The 17,177-nt window shown below is 45.9% G+C and overlaps 1 protein-coding gene across 2 annotated transcripts in view; it reads right to left on the bottom strand.

Moving 5' to 3' along the window:
- The window catches only part of LOC135394615 (putative polypeptide N-acetylgalactosaminyltransferase 10), a 211,154-nt gene that overhangs the window by 94,762 nt on the left and 99,215 nt on the right, over window positions 1-17,177 (bottom strand). The window lies entirely within an intron of this gene.

Here is a 17,177-nt window from a genome sequence, read left to right as displayed (position 1 = left end):
AAAAGAAAAGAAAAAAAAAAGAGAGACTTGGCTGCAGCATATCTTCAAGAATGTACAAGTAACGAACGTAAGAAACGACGAAGTGAGGGTAACATTAATCAAAATGAAGTAAACAGTATTATTCATGTACGATACGTTTTAATGAGCTACTACGGGATACTCGCGAGGTGCAACACGATAAGAGCTCTGATTGGCTATTGCGGTCAGGTGCTTTCAGAAGACGCGGATATGCCCGTGGGCGCTGTGATAACAATCAGACGACATCAGTCGGACTCGTGCCGAAATATGCGAAGTTCGCGGCCAAAGGGAGTGAACTAATGTTGCTTTTCAGCCTAGTCCCCACCAATGACGTCATAATCACCCATCAGATGGAAGTCTGATAGGTCGAGATCAGGCCAGTGTGGTGAATGGTTGGCCACAGGAAAGCAAAAGGACAGCCGAAGGAAATGCCGTAGGAGTGGATGGCAGCCATAGTGACAGCAGCACGGTAGGGAGTCGCATATGTCCCGATGGAACGGGACCCCCTTCCGAGCATATATACTGCGACGTTTGGTCTTGATGGCTTCCTGCAAGCGAAGAATCGTGGTTACGTATACTCCCCTCGTTATGGTCTTCTCTGCCCTGAGGTAATCGATGAAGAGCACGCCCTCCAAATCACAGAAAACGGTGGCTATCACTTTCCCCTGATGATGGAATAGACAGGCTCATCTTTGTCGGTGGGGAGAACGGGTGTTCCCACTGTTTGAACTGGACTTTCCTCCCGGGTTGGAAATGACGAACTCGGGCTTCGTCTACAGTCAAAAACCGGGCATGGAAGTCCGCAGATCTGCTTGAATAGCTGGAGATTGTCCTTGCATGTGGCGTAGCACGTGCGTTTATGATCAGGCATTATCAATCCTGGCATGCCTGTGACCTCAGCGATGGCCCGGATGTGGACACGGCTATATCCGATGGCATCATTGTGCTCACGGTGAACGTTTTCATACGCGTTCACTGCTGCAGGCTGCCAGTACAGCCTTTCTGTCCACACAGTCAGTACAGTCCACCGTACTGCAGGCTGCCAGTACGGGGGGTCGCCTTCAAGGCTGTCCCATCCTCGCTTGAATTCCGTGGCCCACTTCTTGCTGCAGGATGGGGCATTCTCCACCAACGGTCACCACTATGTCCCGGTGTGCGCTTGCGGGAGTTGGGCCCTTCCGAGACAAATATCAGATGACCGCACGTGGGTCCACTTTTGCAAATCAGCCTGAATCGTCACCTGCCGGCGGTCGCCACATAAAACCGTGCCACGACTACGTGCCATTTTCTGGTGGCATCCATCGATGAAGGTCCAAAGGTAAAGTTTGGTGTCTGTGGGTCCGCTGCTTCTACATTAGACCGACAACCGCCTTTTATCTACATTGTGTCTCGGTTTGGTACTTGCGGAGTATTATGGAAATGCATGTTTATATTTCTCAGAATAAAAGCACGTCAATTTTGCATTCAGTCGCTTTCACTTCCTTAGATCGGATAGCTTCGTATGGTGGGCGGCTGCATGCGAGACGTCTGATAGGAATACCAGGGAAGCGCCGAATTTTTTTTTTTTCCCCGCTGATAAAGTTTTGCTTGTAGTTTAATGAACAAGAAGAAGGAGACAGAAAAAAAAAAGAGGTGCCAGCATTTACCGTCAGCTAATATGAGCAAGATTATACGTTCGTAACATTCCGTACTTGTGCTATTAATATATCTGCACTGAACAGCGTGTTTTCTTTTCCATTGCGCACAAACCTACTAGTCAAACGTACTAGTCACATCTCCACGCCATCCTGCACACTTCATTCACGACACTGCACCAATTTCCCATACCTATTTATCGGGTCACTTCCCCTTGTAGGGATGATCACAACACCATAGCAGTCGAAAAGTGGGAGATCTGCGGCAGCGCAGTATATCGCCTATGACAAAGTAGCCACGCAAAACGCAACCAAGCGCGTCACCTTTACGCCCCGCCTAGTCGCCAGATGTCACCAAAGCGATAAAAGAAGTGCGGGCGCCCCCCTGCGGGTGGCGTCAGCGAATGTGCAGAGAGCGAGAGGCTGAATTCAAAATATCGCTTTTGCACGCGAGGCACAACCCCGTGCGTGTGCAAAAGGGCGCATCAATGCGATGTTGAATAAACCGTAGTGCTTCGACAGAAGAATGAAAAGGCGCAGGCAGCAAGATTCGAACCCACACCCTCGGATTTCCTATCAGATATGGTACCGATGTGAGCATGCTCATGATCCTTTCATCGTAACAACATGCTCCTAGCCAGCTCCGGCCTCGTCGTCTCCCCCGATTTGTTAAAACCCGCTCACCGTACAGCACTGTTAAAACAGAACTTCACCCCATAGCACGCTCCTAGCCAACCATCATTCCAAATGATATCATTCTGTGCATTGATTTGTTGAAAATGAGAGGAGGCGCCTATCTGGGACAGATTATCTTGTCCCAGATAGGCGGGAGGCGCCTATCTAACAGGGGGGATAAGTAGTAAGCGTGAGTTTCACATCGTATAGATAACGGTTTTGCAGAACATCCTTCTAAACGATGCATGCTACAAATATGCCGTTTTAAATGGCATATTTTACAAATACAAAACACCATTTCGTGGGATTGTGTACGATTTAAAACACACTTTCAGATGAACGTTTTGGAAACACATATATCGCTTGGGCTGGCGGAAGAAAGGAGAAGGGTTGAGGATTGGGCTAGTTGGTAATGAGACATCTGAACTGAGAGCGCAAGATACACGGACAAAGAACGGAGAAATAGACAGGACGGGCGCTAACTTCCAACTAAGTTTACTGAAGAAAATGAGCAAAAAAAGCAGAAACCCCACCACAGCACACGTGTCACTTTCTGGGCGCACCGGTTCTGAGCACACCGGTTCTGAGGAGGATCAGTTCCTTTTCGGTTAGAGATACAGAAGGTGTGCTAACGCATACATCTTGATGGTTATCTTTTCTGCTTCTATTATTTCCCTTGTTAGTTTAGTCTTGTTTCTTGCGATGATATGGCAATCTCGATAGATAGGTTCACATCCATGAGTGCTACAATGATAAGCCAACCACCCCTCTTTTTTCTTGTTGTTCACATGGTTCCGGTGTTCGCGCAAGCGATCATTAATGCATCGCCCTGTTTGGCCTATATAACATTTTCCACAAGTGAGTGGTAACTTATACACCACTCCTTCATCACAGGGAACAAAGGGATTTCTGTGCTTTGTACTGCATGTGTGCGCAGCCTGGGGACAACTCAATTTACTGAGCTTACACAGCTTTTTCGGGGCCGAGAAGACAACCCTTGCTCCTGCCCTTTCACCAATCTTTTTTAGGCGGTGCGAGATGTTATGCAGGTAGGGAATGACAACTACCCTACTTCTGTCGGTGTCGGGTGCCGTCAGTTGATTAGGACCATGAGCTCGAATTTTCCTGAGCAAGGCTTCAGCCACAGATACCACAACATGTGTTGGGTAACCTGCACTATGCAACCTCTCGGTTTGTCGTTGAAGACACTCTCCCATTTGATGCGGGCAAGACTTCTGCAACGCATTACGTAAGCAGTACTTGACAATCCCTCTTTTAACTAACTTTGAATGCGCAGACTTGTAAGGAAGGAGTGGTTTGTTTGCTCGCGGGCAGCACGCCCAACAGATAAGGTCTTCATTGAAGGTGAGAGTAATGTCCAAAAACTTGATGGAACTGTTAACTGGCAACTCATGTGTAAGCTCTAGTGGGCTCAAGAAAGTTTGAACCTTGGATATGATGTACAGTGCTTGGGACTCAGGGTTGGTAACATTCCCCCTGATGACCAACAGATAGACACCTACAAAACGGAACGTTTTTATGACATCCACACTATGTAGAATACTTAACATGGACTTATCTACCTCTGCCAACAAAAGATCACTGAGCACTGGGGCTATACAATATCCGATACAAACTCCTTTCTTCTGTAGAAACGGTTTCCCATCCCAGTGAATGTATGTGGATTTAAGATACGAGGGTGGTTCCATAAGTTTCCGGCCCGACCAACTTTTAAGATTCATAGAGACGAAACAAGTGTATCACTTTTCGACATAGTCACCCTTAACTTCGATGCACTTTTGACACCTTTCAACCAGCATTCTTATACCCTTGAAAAAATAGTCCGAAGTTTTGTCCGCAAAATGCTGGAAAACTGCCTCTTGCACCTCACTATCGTTTTGAAATATCCGTCCTCTGAGATCCCTCTTCAAGTTTGAGAACAGGAAGTAGTCACTCGGTGCCAAGCCTGGACTGTAGGGTGGGTGGTGGATTTCTTCGAAGCTCCAGAGCTTCAGAGCTCCAAAAACTCTTTGGCACTGACGACGCGCTGTTGCTTTTGAACTGATGAGAGAAGTCGTGGCACGCATCTCGCACTGACCTTTTTCATGTGAAGGCCCTCGCCAATGATGCGCAAAACGGTTGTTTTGGAAATTCCCAGCCTTTCTGAGATTTCCTTCACCTTCAGACGCCAGTCGCTCAGCACTTCCTCCTCGACAAGAGACAATTTTTCTTGTGTCACCACTTCCACTGGACGACCATCGCGTGGATCATCGTCAAATGACTCTCGCCCCAGTCGAAACTGCTTAGCCCAGTCTTTTACCGTTGTGTACGACGAAGAGGCTTCCCTGTACACGTTGTCCAGTCGCGCTTTAATATCTTTAGGCGAAAGTCCCTCTTTTGTCAAGAATTTTATCACAGCGCGGTACTCGATTTTTTCCATTTTAACTGAATAGTGCACCCTGGCTGTTTAAAATGCCGCTCTCCAACCGACAAAAGCATGGAGAGGGTTGAGGGTGGTGCTCCGGTCCTCCAACAGATGGCGCCACGCGTACTTAATCGCATTTTCAAATTCTTGCGCATTTTCTACCTCGACCCGGAAACTTATGGAACCACCCTCGTACATAATTAGCAGCTGTACAAAGCCTGAAGCAGATAAGCCAGTTGTGTTCTGGAAAGCGACAATCCCAAAGCGGTCAATGTTAGCTTCAACAGAAGAAATCAACATGTCATGGGGCAGGGAGTAATACAAATCTTTGATGTCTACAGAAAAGGCATAAAGCTTACCCTCAGACTGAGAGCGAGCAAAATCGAGAACTTCTTCCGAGTTTTTAATAAGAAAAGGATCATCGATATCAAGAAGTTTTAGCATCTCCTGGAGAAACAAGCCAAGAGCTTTCTGCCAAGTACCCCTTTCTGATAGTATTACCCTAAACGGCATATCGGGCTTGTGAGTCTTGGCACTAAAAAATACATCCAAAAAGTCCTTCGATGCGTTCGAAATACTCTTCAAAACGTTTTCTTAGCTCATGTTGCTGGTAAAACTGTACAGCATTCTTTTTCAGGCGTGATATGGAGACTTCTCTGTGACAATTAAATACAGAGTTTATGGCACTATCACCTTTCTCTTTGAACAAGTCTTTGGAGAAGAGTGCGAAACCTCCTTCTTTGTCTGCTGGTATAACAGAAAGGGTATGTTGCTGAAGAAAGTCCCTAGTGCGCTTTATCGGTTGCTTCTTTGTGCCGATCTGAGGCCTTCTGAGGAGAGATACCTTCTGTATCTCTAACCGAAAAGGAACTGATCTTCCTCAGAACTGGTGTGCTCAGAACCGGTGCGCCCAGAAAGTGACACGTGTGCTGTGAGGGGGTTCTTCATTTTCATTCATTCTTCATTTTGCTCATATAGAGAACCCACGGATTAAAAAAAAATTATCCCCGAACGAGTGATGTGTGATTCATTTATTGTAACCGACTTACTAGTTGCCATAGCTGTCCCGATTACGTCGGCACTTGTCTCAAGTGCCATTTAAGGCACGGTTAACTTCTAACAAGCTCTCCCCAAGTACGGGTCGTAAAAGTGAAGGGGGGTGAAAAACTCTTTAATAGCGTTTACTTCATGAAAAGCCGGCAGCCAGCCACACAATGGGGCCATCTGCTTCGGCTTCCTCCACTCATTGTCACGCACTCCATTTCATGTATAGCCAGGGTTATAGCTATTCTTTCTTCGTATAGTTAGGCACCGTTATACGAGCAGACCGTGTTCCCGGGAATGCAATAAAAACGCAGCCGACAGGGGCTCGGATCATAACACGATTCGCGGCGCTCTGTTTCCTAGGTTACAGACGAAAGGGAAAAGAGAGTGGGCAGACAATATATCGCGCGCATGAGCTCCTCCTGAGATGATTTAGCTAACCAGCGGCCAGGGTCCCTCCATTAATCACACACGGGTGCTCCAGACGATGACTATCCGTCTCGATTTCCGGAAATCAAGAATATCAAAACGCCATTACCGTGGGGACTGTTGCCCCTGTATAATACGCAACCGAGGAAACTGTGTAGTGGGCCTTGTTGCCGTGCATAATACGGGGAAGCCACTGACTTGAATCTAGCTGATCTTTATTCTTTCCTTTTTATTTTTCTTCTTCTTCTTTTTTAAGTTTTCGAAGCAACGTTTCCAAAATTGTTCGCGTCGCAGTTATACACAGTCCCAGACTAACGTGATTACAATCATGGGAGATTGGTACGAACACTGAACTTGATCCATATCTGTCTTGATTTACTTTTCTTATTTCTCTCTCTCTCTCTCTCTCTTACTTCGGTAATACAACGCCATCCCCCCAGCCCTTCAACAGCACAAAAAGGCCGAAGCTCCCGAAATTAGTCGTCCGGTTCAAATACACAATACCTGCATCTTTTACTATACCTGCATCTTACCTATTCATAACCATGGCAACCAATCTCCTATTTCGCTATTATTCGTTTTTATTCGAACTACGCCGTAAAGTTCAACCGTAATGACATCAGAACATTTTGCCTGCTGTTCTTTTGAATGTATAATAACCGTAGTAACAACAATTTTATCACAAAATACTGCTCACAAAACCTAAAGAAAAATATTTCACCCAAAGTTAAAGCAAATATCAAATGTTTCATCCAAAGTTCCCATAACTGCACCGAAAGAGACAAACAAAACCAATTCATCTCTTGCAATAAACGAGACATTTTCCAACCCTGCATCAAAGCTTATGGGCTCAATTTTTATCTTTTGTTTCCCTTCGTTCGGTGTACTGCCTGCTCGCGTTACATTTTTATTATTATTGTTTTTATTCAAACACAACTCAATTTACCGGTCCCAACGGACGACTGGCTTATCGCATTCGAGTACTTAAAAAAAAAAAAAAAGAAGAAGAAGACGTGTTCGAGTAACACTGAACATGTAGCAGAAATAAGAGCAGAGACGCACGCGAGCTTCAGCAAGCAAACACTAGGAACCCTTTCTGGTATCGAAATAGTCGTGTTGCAATAACACGAACCATACTTTTATTTCCCTATGATGACAAATCAAATACCATCCCCTTCACAGAAACATTCTGGCAGCTCTCTGGGAGACTTCATGTGTTCGTCGAGCTCGTATAATTTTTAGATTTGACAATATTCAAAGGATCGTCAATAAAACCGAAGAAATGCACGCGTCAAGCCGTCATCGCGTCGACAGTTTCTCTCTCTCTTTTTTTTTAGACCCCATGGGATGCTTTTACGGAACCGTGATAACGTTCAGGAGTTTCTTTTTCCGCATACCTCGTGAACAGACTATAGGAAATGGACGTTTAACAATAGACAGACACCATCATCATGATATGAGACAGAACAGCAGGAATAAATCCCGTATACTTTCAGCTCTTCTAGGACCGCGAGAAGATGGTCTGAATAACAACGACCTTGTTCTGGTACCAGGAAATTTCATTCCGCACATGAAGCGTATTGTTCAAAGCGAACGGCTGTATTTGATGTGGGTAGCAACAACAACCTTATTTTTAAGATGAGGTATGGGGAGTGTCATCGCCAGGGGCGATACTGTATCCCGTCGCTGGTGGTGATGTGGGGAATGAAATAATAAGCCCCTTCACAAGAAGGATCGGAGTCGTATTCCAAAAAGGTCAAAAGGATTTTGAGGGCACACTCTTAAAAATGAACTTCACCGCAAAGCACGCTCCTAGCCAACCATCAACTCGAGTGATGTCGCTATGTGCTCTGATTTGTTGAAAACGGTAGGCGTACGCCTTTTTTGTGACATTTATGCTGTTCATAATTGCCACAAAAATGGCGTACGCCTCCCATTTTCAGCAAATCAGGGCAGATAACGATATCATTCGAGATAATGGTATGCTAGGAGCGTGCTATGCGGTGAAGTTCATTTCTAAGAGTGCAAAGCGTTGATGGACTAGATCTGTCCAGGGACCAAGCTATTTTTATAGAGAGAAGGGGGCGAGAGTCCAGCTGACTAAGAGACCCGGAGAGTGCGGTTCGGGAAGGTTTGTAGTGTGGGCAATGAAGAAGAATGTGCTCCAGATGCTCTAGAGCAGTGGTTCCCAAAGTGTGGTCCGCGGACCCCCGGGCGTCCCCCAAAAGTGTTCGTGGGGGTCCCTCGACGATCGAAGACAGTCCGAAGACCGTCTTGGTTAGTGCTGGTCACGTCATCTCTGAGGGAAACGATATTGATATATGGCGCTATTATGATACTAAAGAAGGCAGAAATATACTGCCGTCTCATTTCCCGCATCGCGGTTCCTTGTTTGTTTATTTGTTTGTTTTTCTTTCCTCACGTCCCCTATTTTATGTCAACACGAGTACTTACCGGGGGTCCTCGAATGGACTCTCGGTGGTTTTGGAGGGTCCGACACAACGAGAAGTTTGGGAAACGCTGCTCTAGAGCACCGCAGTGGCAGCATCTGGGAGAGTCAAATTGTCTAAAGCGGTAACGCAACTGAGCTATATAAGCCACACTGATGTGGGTAAATTACTGCTATATGGAGGGATTTTACGACGATGGCTGCACTGTGATAGAGGAGAGCTTTAGCGCATAGCACGCTCCCAGACAACAATTCTGAATGACATCGCAAAATGAAAGTGCAAACATTTCTACTCTTCCCCTCTCCCCCTCATTCTCAAGAATTGCGACGATGCGGAGAGGGCTCCGATTGGCTTCCTGAAACGATTTCCGGCGATGATTCGACAAATCCTTTGAGGAGACCACTGAGAGAAAGCTCTGCCCGGCCTTCTACAGAAGACGAGGAATTACTTTCTTTTTTTCTCTTTTTTTTTTTCACGAATGACGCAACGGAACAATCCCGTTCATTTTGTGCTAGATTCAAGGTAACAGCATATATCGTTACCGCGAGGAGAAATTTCTTGCGCTATACTGCCTCGTCGCGTGAGCTTCCGGCAAAACTAGGCATCATTTTTATGCCGCCCCCCTCCACCAACCCTGTCTGAGTAATTTGCACTATACACACGGTGTTCCACGAGAGGATGACATTCAATTCCTAAAGAAACATCTTTTACTTCACAAAATTATGACACTACTTGGAATACACTCATACACATACAGACTTTTGCCACACGTTCAGCCCGTTTGTATTCGTGTCACGCAATAATTAAGCTAATTTTGTTAATTGAACTCGCAAATCAGCCAAGCAAATGTAGCATTTTTCTCCATGAATTCCGAAGCCTGTCGCAATAGCAGACTACTCCATTCAAAAGCAGGGTTTTTTTCACAGGATTTCTACCAACTCCGCAACTCCGTCACTGGGCGAACCGCGGTCGCTGACAATAATGAGTCTCAGTATACCGTACGCTGTCGCCTTTGCGTACGTAAGGGATAGCGTTGGCGGTTCTGCGAAATGCGCAAAGTTATGTTTATGTATTGCGCGTGCGCAGAACCACCAATGCTATCCCTTACGTACGCAAATGCGATAGAGTACGATATACTAAAACTCACTATTTGCGTTTGCGGAACTGTTCGTTCCGTCCAAATACCCTCCCTTCTGTGCAAGAAGAAAACAAACCACGCCGCTATCACACCTTTCGCCCTTATATGAACGTGTCTATCCTCAGTCGCCACGCCAGCCACTGACAGCTGGCGCGACAAGTCCGTCGATCGGAATAAAACTGCGTCGGTCTTTCCACTTCGCCGCGATAAAGGCGCGCGGAGTCCACAAACGCAAATCTCCCCGAGCATTCTTCGCCCAGCCACAGACTTTCGGCTGTCAAATTTTGGTCTTGTGAAACACCCCGTGACTTGGACTGAAATAGCATGCTACGGCGGTATTCCGAATTCATGGAGAAAAATGCTACCGTTGCTTGGCTAATTTGAGAGTTCAAGTAACAAAATTAGCTTAACTAATATGTGACACGAATGCGTGGCAAAAGTCTTTATGGGTGTATTCCAAGGAGTTTCACAATTTTCTGAAGTAAACCCTATTTTTGGGAATTCAATGACATCCTCCCCTGAAGCCCCGCAGTGTGCCCGAAAATCTAAATCAGTTCACATAAGAAATGCGTGACAACCAGTCCTCGCAGACCACGCTTGTCTCGACTGCATCGTCTTGCGTGTTCCTCAAACCCCAGGAAATGTTACTGAAGATGGGTACCTTGAGTTTGAGGAGGTCTAAAAGTACAACACAACTACGCGAACTCAAAACCAGCAAAGAAGTGTTCACTTTTCGTAACCCTGACACATCAGAGGGAGAGGATGTTAAGAAGAGATCTTTTTAGCTCAATAGGATACAATCATTTTCTGGTTCTGAGTTCGTGTAATTGTGTTTGTCCTTCAGTCCTTCTCAACCTCAAGGTATGAATCCACGTCACACCAGCTGGCTTGCCTCCCCTTCCCCTTTCAAAGAAATGTTCCCTATTTCTACAGGACACGAGCTCGCTTGCGCCATTTTAAATACGTCGAAATGGGAAACAATACAAAAACCCACTGTAAAGGAGCCCGCGATGAGGGAACCAGAAACGTAATATTAAAACGTATAGGAGCAACTAAGGTTTATTCGAACGAGGACTTTCGTGCAAGCGGCTGCACTTAGCGCCGCGAAGAAACTGTGACTATATGAGCGGCGCGTACAGACGTCGACAGATGGAGAGAGGACGGCTGGAAGGAGTGGGGGACAGGGAGGGTTAGTATGCGTCCTGGGCCGACTTCAGGGGGAACTGTGCCGACATTTGTCTGGAAAGTCTAGAGGCTGCACTTCTGTAGAAGAAGTGCAGCCTCTTGCGGTGCAAGTTCTTGTTCCAATAAACCTTTGTTGCTCCTAACCGTTTTAATATTACCGTTTTAAATAGTTCAGAGTGAAACTTAATATCTGCGAGGATAGCATTCGAGCACTTGAATGTAGAAATTGATGAAGATTTATCAAGCAGGATTTATGTGTGTGGGGGGGGGGGATTATGGAAAAATATTTGTAGTGAAACAATACATCTCACTCCGTTCACAGTTCCTCAATGCAGGTACTTTTCTTCTGAACTCATGGGAACGAAATGTTCAGTACTAGCATTTTTTTGTAGTTGTTTTGCGATTCCGTAATAGCACTGCGAAGCAACTGTGGCTACGTGTGTGGTGACATGAACAGATGGAGAGAAGGCAGCAGCAAGGAGTAGGAGACAGGAGGGATAGCACGCCTCCTGAGTCGGCTTCACGGAGAACTGTGACGACATTCTTCTGGATAGTCTGACGCAAAAATCAAGAGCACGGCTGGTTTTGGAATTCGAACCCAGCAGCTCTCCGTGTTTTGCGTGACCTTGGAGCTACGACCAACGGCCAGTGCGGCATCCGCTCGATTGTGCCACTGGTAGCTAAATAGTTCATACAAGAGACCAGCGGCCGGTGTGGCTGGTGGTAGCCAAGGTTGTGCTGAAGACTTGGAGGTACTGGGTTCGAATCCTACTACCCGCTGTGCTATGTGAGGTTTTCCCTGGGTTTTCTGAAGACTCTCCACACGAATATCTGGTCAGTTCCCCCTGAAGTCGGGCCAGGACGCATACTAACCCCCACTGTCCCCAACTCTTTCCTGCTGTCCTCACTCCAACTGTACGCAGTTCACAGCCACAGTTGCTTCGCAGCGCTAAAACGAAATAAATCAATAAAAATCAGACAAGAGAATGCCAGATGGGAAGCTAAATACCACGAGTGAATGCAGTGTTTTATATATCCAAGCGAACCAGTCAGGACTGGCTTCATACATGTATGCATGGATAACTTTAATCTACTTTTGCGAAATGACTATACTTTGTTGCAGCCGACGAGTGAGTGTGTACCTAGGTTTTTCGACTTTATTAAATAATTAAATAGCATAATTAAATATTCTCGCGCGAACCGATGAGTGGAAAATTTGATTACTTGGAACGGTTCTTTTCGTACGCAAACGCATACCTCAGGTTTTGATTAGTGGAGTATTTGCATAATTAACGTGGATTTTTTTTAATCATGTTCATGGCACGTGCGCTGGTGTCTGCTAACTAAAAAATTTAATTCAAATATGTATGCAGTACGTGTTACTATTGAGTGCTCTTTTCCTCACTCCTTTTCCAAGCGGTGTTCCCTTTTCGAAGCGCGTAAAAGTATCTATCTTCACTCCAGCACAGTCGCAGTTATCTCGGCTGAGCTTGGGGTGGTACATTTCATAAACGGTTTGTCAGATCGTGTGCATAGTGCAAGTTTCGAGCAACCGAGTTCATAGCAGCGCTGGAACTCACACCTTATCAAATGACTGTGATCGTGAGGTTCCAAGGGCCCGAAACGTCGAGCTCTGTCTGCGAGCAATGGGGCTCGCAAGTCCACAAGTGGCCTTCTTGGAGCTCCAGGGGCAAAGGGTGGAAGGCACGCCCCCTTTATGCCCCCCTTTCTGAACGCCCTTGACGCTTTCATAGCGGGAGCGCGACAAAGGAAAGAAATGAGTAATCCTCTCCATACATCCTGAGATACTATTGAACAAGAGATAAACTGATGTTCTGAGGCTGGAACGACATAGAAGGGACAGATACAAACAAGCCTCAAATTGCCTAAGAAATCAACGATGAAAGATGAAAGTCACTGAAAAGGTTAGCCAGCTGTAGGGATCGAACCCACATCTTCTGGATTGCCGGTCCAGGGCTCTACCAATTGAGCTAAGCTAACACGCCTCTCCAGCGACTTTCGGGGTGCGTCATCTGAAGGGACGACAAACCAGCCACTCACTCTCACTCACCCTCCTTTCACTCTTACATTTTTGCTCACTCATACACACATTCATACGACGGAAATCGACGCAAGCGGCACCTGTTGAACAAGAGATAAACTGATGTTCTGAGGCTGGAACGACATAGAAGGGACAGATACAAACAAAGCCTCAAATTGCCTAAGAAATCAACGATGAAAGATGAAAGTCACTGAAAAGGTTAGCCAGCTGTAGGGATCGAACCCACATCTTCTGGATTGCCGGTCCAGGGCTCTACCAATTGAGCTAAGCTAACACGCCTCTCCAGCGACTTTCGGGGTGCGTCATCTGAAGGGACGACAAACCAGCCACTCACTCTCACTCACCCTCCTTTCACTCTTACATTTTTGCTCACTCATACACACATTCATACGACGGAAATCGACGCAAGCGGCACCTGTTGAACAAGAGATAAACTGATGTTCTGAGGCTGGAACGACATAGAAGGGACAGATTCAAACAAAGCCGCAAATTGCCTAAGAAATCAACGATGAAAGATGAAAGTCACTGAAAAGGTTAGCCAGCTGTAGGGATCGAACCCACATCTTCTGGATTGCCGGTCCAGGGCTCTACCAATTGAGCTAAGCTAACACGCCTCTCCAGCGACTTTCGGGGTGCGTCATCTGAAGGGACGACAAACCAGCCACTCACTCTCACTCACCCTCCTTTCACTCTTACATTTTTGCTCACTCATACACACATTCATACGACGGAAATCGACGCAAGCGGCACCTGTTGAACAAGAGATAAACTGATGTTCTGAGGCTGGAACGACATAGAAGGGACAGATACAAACAAAGCCTCAAATTGCCTAAGAAATCAACGATGAAAGATGAAAGTCACTGAAAAGGTTAGCCAGCTGTAGGGATCGAACCCACATCTTCTGGATTGCCGGTCCAGGGCTCTACCAATTGAGCTAAGCTAACACGCCTCTCCAGCGACTTTCGGGGTGCGTCATCTGAAGGGACGACAAACCAGCCACTCACTCTCACTCACCCTCCTTTCACTCTTACATTTTTGCTCACTCATACACACATTCATACGACGGAAATCGACGCAAGCGGCACCTGTTGAACAAGAGATAAACTGATGTTCTGAGGCTGGAACGACATAGAAGGGACAGATTCAAACAAAGCCGCAAATTGCCTAAGAAATCAACGATGAAAGATGAAAGTCACTGAAAAGGTTAGCCAGCTGTAGGGATCGAACCCACATCTTCTGGATTGCCGGTCCAGGGCTCTACCAATTGAGCTAAGCTAACACGCCTCTCCAGCGACTTTCGGGGTGCGTCATCTGAAGGGACGACAAACCAGCCACTCACTCTCACTCACCCTCCTTTCACTCTTACATTTTTGCTCACTCATACACACATTCATACGACGGAAATCGACGCAAGCGGCACCTGTTGAACAAGAGATAAACTGATGTTCTGAGGCTGGAACGACATAGAAGGGACAGATACAAACAAGCCTCAAATTGCCTAAGAAATCAACGATGAAAGATGAAAGTCACTGAAAAGGTTAGCCAGCTGTAGGGATCGAACCCACATCTTCTGGATTGCCGGTCCAGGGCTCTACCAATTGAGCTAAGCTAACACGCCTCTCCAGCGACTGTCTGTCCCTTCTATGTCGTTCCAGCCTCAGAACATCAGTTTATCTCTTGTTCAACAGGTGCCGCTTGCGTCGATTTCCGTCGTATGAATGTGTGTATGAGTGAGCAAAAATGTAAGAGTGAAAGGAGGGTGAGTGAGAGAGAGTGAGTGAGTGGCTGGTTTGTCGTCCCTTCAGATGACGCACCCCGAAAGTCGCTGGAGAGGCGTGTTAGCTTAGCTCAATTGGTAGAGCCCTGGACCGGCAATCCAGAAGATGTGGGTTCGATCCCTACAGCTGGCTAACCTTTTCAGTGACTTTCATCTTTCATCATACTATTGAACCCCCTTTTCAGGGTGCGTAGGCGGTTCTATGCTCCTACCTGCTGAGTGCACGAATCCTCCCCGAAAGCAAACCGAAGTTCTTGTGTAAATAAATAAATTATTGAACAAAACAGGAGCAAATAAATTAGGTGACCAATTTCCTCGCTCATCGCTACTTATTTGTGTCCATGAAAAGAAGGAGCCTGAAGGATTCCATACGCGAAATTTCAATCCTGTTTACGAACGCTGTGCTGTCAATTTTTGAAGATTTGCTGAGCCTCCACAAGTTTCGATGACGCCACCAGCGAGTGACGCAATCATAAACCCACAAACTGGAATGATGTCACATTCTGGAGACGGCACTCGTCTCCTAGCAACGACGCCGGCGTCCGGGGAGGGTGGTCACGTGGTGGAGAATTCATGTGAGGCTGATCGAAAGACGGGAAAATGGGAGAGATGTCTTCTCCCTTCTTGTGTTTCCGCCAAGGTCGGAGCCGTCGGATGGGTATGTCACGTGCGGCTCGCTACAGGGATTGTATCTCATTACGGCCGAAGTCTCATTACGGCCGATGTCTCAGTACGGCCGAAAGTCTCAATACGGCCGATAATCCTTTAATCCCCAAGTGTCTCATTACGGCCAAAGTCTCAATACGGCCGAAGGCAGTCTCATTACGGCCGAAGATGTCTCATAACGGCCAAATGTCAAAATGTGTATTGTAACCTGCATTGATATGCAATGTCGCAGCCAGGTATGGATATATATTCAGCAGGGTATAAGCCATGCACTGTGCCCTTAGGGCCCTTATCATATTTATATACACATATTGCGAGACAAACGGTATGTTATCATACCACAGCACAATGCAACATATTGTGTAATGTGTACTCCCACAAGGTAGTGTAGGCTGTGAAGCAGGCTACTATGTGGAGTTAGCTACTTGTAGAGAGCTAGATGAATATTGGCTTTGTTGTGACCCTTTTGGAGCCATCCTACAGTCATTGGCCATGACAGAGCACCTATCTCAGTCGATGTCAGTTTATTTCCATTCGCCTTACAATGATACAATTCTTGCTTCTGGAATGAGTAAACCTGCAAGAAGCGATGAGCAACCATGAATAGGCTAGAATATTAAAAAAAAAAAACAACAAGCATTTGTCTCTACATGGCTCGTTTTAATGTGCACAAGCTGCACACGTGTTGATACGTGTCTGCTATTTCATACAAGGTTAACATAAATATTCATTTAGACAAAAGAATGACAAGCCTTAAAAATGTGACTTCCAGGTAAACACAGAGCATGACCATGATATGAATATAGGTTCAGTAGTTCATTCCCTTAATGGAAACATGTGAATATCAAATAGTAATACATTACAATTCATGAAATGATGCATGCATAACTTTCCATTTCTGGTTTCCTTTTTTATAAAAGTAGTGCACGAATTAACATTCGTGCACTACTACAAAATTTCTCACTTCACAACAGAACCTTATGATGATCTTAACAGCTCACCTCTTCGCCAGGACTCCCTGGGCAGCAACATCCTATTAGCCATGTTGTTGTTTTTCTTTTTCGGAATCCTTCGTGCAGCCACATACCATGCCTGGAATGGAAAACCAGCTATAAATAACAATGTATTTGAATGACTTCCTCTTGAAGTATTTATTCTAATCAGATATGCTTTGTGCCTACTATGGTGCGCGAAGGCACATAAGTACAACATTTGCAGACGTTCGACGTAAGCAGTTCTTGGAGATCAATTCAAGTACGCCGACTTGCGCTTTTATTTTTGAAGAAATACGACGACAAATTTTAACAAATGAAATATGGCTCACAATGATACGAGTAAATGCTGCTGTACGGTGATGCATTATCGGTATCTTATCGTCTCCGAATAAATTTGTTGTTCCTAAACGCGCAACCAACTAGAAACGGCGCAAACCTACGAACGGATACCGAGTTACATCTATTACAGGCACTTCAGCTGTTTTGATTAATTTAAATTACTCTTATGAGAATCCAACTATGTGTGGACAGCACACTACTAAGACAAGCAATCTACGAAAGCATTACTCACCAGAATTCCTGCTTGACTTGGTCTTGGTCAACACTGCGCGATATACGTTGGGGCTGTGGCGATTCATTCAACTCGATTTTTACCGGAACAACAGGCGCTGCTCGAAAG

The sequence above is a fragment of the Ornithodoros turicata genome, chromosome 5 (assembly GCF_037126465.1).
Source record: "Ornithodoros turicata isolate Travis chromosome 5, ASM3712646v1, whole genome shotgun sequence".
NCBI classification, from domain to species: Eukaryota; Metazoa; Arthropoda; class Arachnida; order Ixodida; family Argasidae; genus Ornithodoros; species Ornithodoros turicata.
This window is presented reverse-complemented; position numbering and strand designations above follow the sequence as displayed.